Source organism: Papio anubis, chromosome X (genome assembly GCF_008728515.1).
Source record: "Papio anubis isolate 15944 chromosome X, Panubis1.0, whole genome shotgun sequence".
Classification (NCBI taxonomy): Eukaryota; Metazoa; Chordata; class Mammalia; order Primates; family Cercopithecidae; genus Papio; species Papio anubis.
The window spans coordinates 56197071-56203447 of NC_044996.1; the positions used below are offsets into that span (position 1 = coordinate 56197071).

Below are 6377 nucleotides of genomic sequence, written 5' to 3' on the forward strand. Positions count from 1 at the left end.
CCATTTTTAATTAGGTTGTTAGACTTCTTGCTGTTGAGTTTTAAGAGTCTTTTGTATATTTTGGATAACAATCCTTTATCAGATATGTCTTATGCAAGTATTTTCTCCCAATCTGTGACTTGTGTTCTCATTCTCTTGACTGTTGTTTTACAGGGCAGAAGTTTTTATTTTGAATGAAGTTCAACGTATCAAGTCTTTCTTTCATGGGCTTTGTCTTTGGTGGTGTATCTTTTTTTTTTTTTTTTTTTTTTTTTTTTTTTTTAGGACGGAGTCTTGCTCTGTCACCCAGGCTGGAGTGCGGTGGCCTGATCTCAGCTCACTGCAAGCTCCGCCTCCGGGTTCACGCCATTCTCCTGCCTCAGCCTCCCGAGTAGCTCGGACTACAGGCGCCTGCCCCCACACCCAGCTAATTTTTTGTATTTTTAGTAGAGATGGGATTTCACCGTGTTAGCCAGGATGGTCGAGATCTCCTGACCTCGTGCTCTGCCCGCATCGGCGTCCCAAAGTGCTGGGATTACAGGCTTGAGCCACCGTGCCAGGTCCTGGTGTTGTATCTTAAAAGTCTTTGCCGGCCGGGTGTGGTGGTTCACGCCTGTAATCCCAGCACTTTGGGAGGCCGAGGCGGGCGGATCACGAGGTCAGGTGATCGAGACCATCCTGGCTAACATGGTGAAACCCCGTCTCTACTAAAAATTAGCTGGGCGTGGTGGCGGGCACCTGTAGTCCCAGCTACTCGGGAGGCTGAGACAGGAGAATGGCGTGAACCCGGGAGGTGGAGCTTGCAGTGATCTGAGATTGCGCCACTGCACTCCAGCCTGGGCGACAGAGCTAGACTCCATCTCAAAAAAAAAAAAAAAGTCATTGCCAAACCCAAGATTATCTAGATTTTCTCCTAGTTATCTTCTCATAATTTTATAGTTTTGCATTTTACATTTAGGTCTATGATCCATTTTGAGCTAATTTTTGTGAAGTGTGTAAGGTCTGTGTTAAGATTCATTTTCTTTTTATGTGGATATCCAGTCGTTCTAGTACCATTGTTGAAAAGACTGTCTTTTCCCCACCTAACTGCTTTGCTCCTATGTCAGATTCAGTTGAATATATTTGTATTGGTCTATTTCTGGTCTCTCTAGTCTGTTCTATTGACCTATTTGTCTATTTTTCTGCCAATACTTGATTACTGTCTTGATTACTGTGTAGTCTCATAGTAAGACTTGAAGTGTTAGTCTTCTTCTTTGTTCTTCTCCATCAATATTGTGTTGGCTATTCTAGATCTTTTGCCTCTCTCTATACACTTTAGAATCAGTTTGTCAATATCCACAAAATAACTTGCTCTGGTTTGCTTTGCTTTTAAAATTTTCAATTACAAAACTTGAGCCCGAGAAATGCAATGAGCAGTAGAGGTATATCTAAGTACTTCTTCTCAACCTGCTTAATTTTAGTTAATTTGGATAGTCAAAGACTCCCGCTATCGTTTCTCCTGTTTTTTCCTAAATAAACAATAAACATCGAGAGACATGCCTTAATAGCAAATGACGATACCCACCAGAATAACTAAAAATTTCTCAAGTATTTATTTTATTTCAATATTGATGATTGCCATAAAGCAAACGCACAATCTGCCTTGGAAACATATAACACAGACACATCATCAAGCCTGGTCACTTGATGGAAGCAGAAGTGACATTTACTTTTTCTATGTATATTTTAACTGTTTTATTTCCATTCACTTACAGAAAGGGAACCATTATTCATTTTCTGTGATCAGAATATAATTGGGTTTTCACCCTTACGTGATTCAGTATTGTTGTGAAGTTGTTCTGTTTGTGAATCCTTCACAGAAGAATGCATCTCAGTCTGTGTATGTGCAATTTTTTTTTTTTTTAACAACAATGTGTTTTATTTTAAAACAAGTCTATAAAAGTAGAAATCGCACACAAAAATATGGATTACTCTGACATGTTGGCAAAGTAGGTTATGCAAAGTAGATTATAGCTGGACTTCAGTTTGGGAGTTCTGTATATTTGAGGGCATCCGGAAGTCAATCTGTGACCAGTCCTTGTCACTAATCTGTAAACAATAATTTCAAGTAGAATTTAGCATTTTTTAACTACTAAGAAATTGAAGCATAATCATTTCCTGTGTAACACTACTTAGGTCTGAGCGGATAAGGGCATTTCATACTATTGTTCCTAACATTTACTTTTTTTGATTCTAAAAATACAGTTAATGTTAATAGGGATGATGAGTTTTGGCTTTTCTTGTTGCATTTTGAACATACGAGGAGTTCACCAATTTAAACTAGCTTTTTTTTTTGTTACTTTTAAAAAGCAGAATATAATCTTTTTACTTCTATGTACCAGTTTAAAAAAAATCACTGATGCTATCAAAATGTTCGGTATCTGAATCTTAACTCTTACATAGGTGAAAGTAGTGCTTACTGCTGAAACTGCATGGAACATATACCTTCTTCTAGGGTTTTTTTTTTGTTTTTTTTTTTTTTTTTTGACAGAGTCTGGCTCTGTTACCCACGCTGGAGTGTAGTGGTGCAATCTGGGCTCACCACAACCTCTGCCGTCTGGGTTCAAGCAATTCTCCTGCCTCAGTCTCCCTAGTAGCTGGGATTACAGGTGTGCGGTACCATGACTGGCTCATTTTTGTAATTTTAGTAGAGACAGGGTTTTGCCATGTTGGCCAGGCTGGTCTCGAACTTCTGACCTCAAGTAATCTGCCTGGTTCAGCCTCCCAAAGTGCTGGAATTACAGGCATGAACCACCGTGCCCAGACTTCTGGTGTTTATTTTCAGTTGAAGGGAACATGCAGTTCCTCTTAGGGAATAGGCCCCATTACCCCATAAAATGAATAGTTTTGAATAATTATTATGAGAGACCATTAAAAAAAGACAATTTAAAATACTTGATTCCAAATTAATACACAAGTAACCTCAAGAAACTCAGTGCTAAAGGAAAACAGCAAGCAGATTCAGTTCAGAATTCTTCCATCAAACTTTTCAAGAATAGAGACCGGGTTAATGCTACCTTTCTAAAACAAAGCAAGTCATTTTAAAAGCTAAAGAACCCATGTTAATATAATTTGATTATAAAGTTAGAAAACTTTATAATTAGAATTTAGAATTAAATATAATTTAGAATTATATTTCCTCACCTAATTTAGAATTCTGGAAACATAATACCTTAGTGAGCATTAAAGGATACTTCAAATTAACCTGTCATAGAAAATTGTCTCTTGAGCTTTCAAATCCTATACTAATTCTATACCCCTTGTTGTTTATTTATTTATTTATATATATATTTATTTATTTTTATGTTTTATGGTGAATTACCTGGGGATATTTGTTTCTTTAACCTAATTTCAAATCTAAAGGCAAAATTAAAATGCATTTTTCCTATTTCCAGAATAATTGCCTCAAATGCTGCTATCCTATGATTCACTTTCTGTTCAGCTCACAATAAAATAGCGTACTGTTCTTCCAAACTGTCTTATAAGGCACTAGTATAAAATTAAATAGATAAAAGTTGCCATATAGGCTATGAAGATTGTTTGCTGGTGGTAATTTTTAAGCTTGATTCTGAATAGACTTAATAAGAAGGGCACTTGAAAGACGTGGCTCAAATTTTTCTCTTTAAGGTGTCTTGAAATTATAGGCTCACTCTCTCCAAATTTCAAAAGGTAAAGCCTTTCAAAAAGGCTTTACCTTATGGGCAAAGCAGTGATAGAAGTTTTAGAGTCATTTCAGAAAAGCACATTGTTTTCCCTCTTAAATCATTCCTTAATACTCGTGGAATGAAGGCAAAGAGAAAACCAAGAATAAAACTAGCCCAGCACTCCAGCAATTGGGCTTCCTGACTATTTTCCCTGTTCCAAAGAAAAGGGAGACACCAGCCTGCAATAAATACTTCATAGACAACTGAACTTTTGCAATGTCAGTCAGCATTTGATGCCCCATATCTCCTTATTCTTCTTGTTGCCGGTAGTTGGCCTGGCAGTAGTAGTTAAATTGGAGCAATTAATCTGTACATTGAGGAAGGGCTTCCTTTAACAGTTGAAGGGCGCTGTCTGGCAGGATTCCAAAGACTTGTAGTGTTTTTAGAGTGGGAATTGCTTCAAGTTCAAGTAAAGTTTTGGGTTTATCATAGCACCGAGTGAGTGATATGTATTGGAGGTAGTTGAGCTGGAGAATATCTGAAAGCAGTCATTCTTTAGCTTTAGCATGACATTATCACTTAAGTTTAGGTGGATATCTAGACCCTCATTGGGGCATCTTCTAATTAAAGTAGAGACATTGGATTTCAGGAGATTCTTTCGGCAGCCGCTGAGATTCAGCTGGGTGATGCTCTCTGACAAATGCGCAACAACCACTTGCACATGCTTTTTCAGTGAAGTCATATCACCAGCAGAGGTTTAGCTCATCCAGTCTGGAACAGCTGGATTAAGAGAATCCAGAACACCCAGAAAGGTTTAGTTGCACTAAATTTGAGTTCTGTGCAAGATTATTGATAATGGAATCTGAAAGCCATAGGTCTTCCAGAAAACAAGGATTCTGCAACTTGGAGCCCCGAGACAGAATGTCATGGAGGGCAGACACATCTATAACTGAGTTCAACACATCCCTCTGCTGTATATGCAGAGGGCTGAAATCTTCAACCAATGGTTGGTCATAAATGATTATTGGCAGTGGAAGGCAACCAACCCAGACGAATCACATCCGGGTGAAGATTTTTACCTGTGAGGTATAAAGTCTGCCATAGAGACTCAACAGACGCTAGGGTAATACCACCTCTTAAAACATCGAAGGCCTTTAGCAGCTCAGTGAGGCACAGACAGGAAAAGATCCCCAAGAGCAGCTCATCTGGAAAGGAGTCCCATGAAACACCTGGAAAGTTCTCTCCATTTAGTTTAGGCCTGTGAATGATCACAGTCTTTATCATTCCTTTTGCTCTTCAATCATTTCCTTGGATGGCTGTGTGATTGGCCCAGGTTTTAGAGCAGTTCCTTGGGGATATTCTCACTGTCTGCCTCCTCCTTCTCCAGGGCAGAGACCCCGATGCCTGCCAGTAGTTCAGAAGTCTTGCTTGAATCCTAACCCCACATGAAGCTGGTGGTAACATTGCTACTCTGGTCTGGAATCTCTTGAAGGTGCTTCTTGTGCACGGCATCTGCAGGTTTGGGAGTTTTAAGTACATGCATTAATTGCACAGCTGCCTGTCTCCTGGATTCCTGCTTTGGTGCACGGCAGCCTCTAGTTTGCTTAGAAACCCAGCAGCTAGATCTATGAACTCTAGCAACATTTCAAGTGTGATGGGCACTCCCTTTTATTGTTTTTTAAGGTCCACTTTTCCTTTCTGGAATTAAAATTATTTATTTTTTTAAGTGTATAAATGTATAAGGTACAAATGTAATTGTGTTACATACATAAATTGCCTAGTGGTGAAGTCAGGGCTTTTAGGTTAGCCATCACCAAATAATGTACGTTGTACTCATTAAGTAATCTCTCATTATCCATCCCTCTCACACCCCACTCACTCTTCAGAGTCTCCATTTGTTTATTATTCCACACTCTAAGTCCATGTGTACACATTATTTAGCTCCTACTTATAAGAACATGTGATATTTATCTTTCTGTGTCTGACTTGTTTCACTTAAGATAATGGACAGGTCTGTCCACATTGCTGCGAATGACATGATTTCATTCTTTTTTTATGGCTGAATAGTACTCCATTTTGTATATATGCCACATTTTCTTTATCCAGTCTTCTGTTGGTGAACACTTAGGTTGATTCCATATCCTTGCTATTGTGAATAGTGCTGTGATGAACATATGTGTGCAGGAATCTTTTTGATATAATGATTTATTTTCCTTTGGATACTCAGTAGTGGGATTGCTACAAATTGCTACATCTATTTTTAGTTCTTTTAGAAATCTCCGTACTGTGTTTTCATAGAGGTTGTACTACTTTACATTCCTACCAACAATATGTGAGTTCCCGTTTCTTCACATCCTTGGCAACGTGTTATTTTTTATCTTTTTCATAACAGTCATTCTGACTGGTGTAAGTTGATATCTCATTGTGCTTTAAATTTGCATTTCTCTGATGATTAATCATGTTGAGCATTTTTTCATACGCCTATTGGCCAGTTATATGTGTTCTTTGAAAAATGTCTATTCATATCCTTTTCCCACTTTTTAAGGGATTATTTTTTATTGTTGAGTTGTTTGAGTTTCTTGTAAATTCTGGATATTAATCCCCTGTCAGATGCATAGTTTCAAATATTTTCTCCCAGAATGACTAAATTAAAAAAAAAAAAACTTTCCAAATTAAGTCTTAATTGGGATGTTATATTAGTCATTATATTATTCT

At 37.9% G+C, this 6377-nt stretch overlaps 1 pseudogene; it reads right to left on the minus strand.

Moving 5' to 3' along the window:
• Window positions 1-2695: 2695 nt before the first annotated feature.
• On the minus strand, window positions 2696-5787 carry LOC101021040 (annotated as a pseudogene).
• Between the last annotated feature and the right edge of the window lie 590 nt (window positions 5788-6377).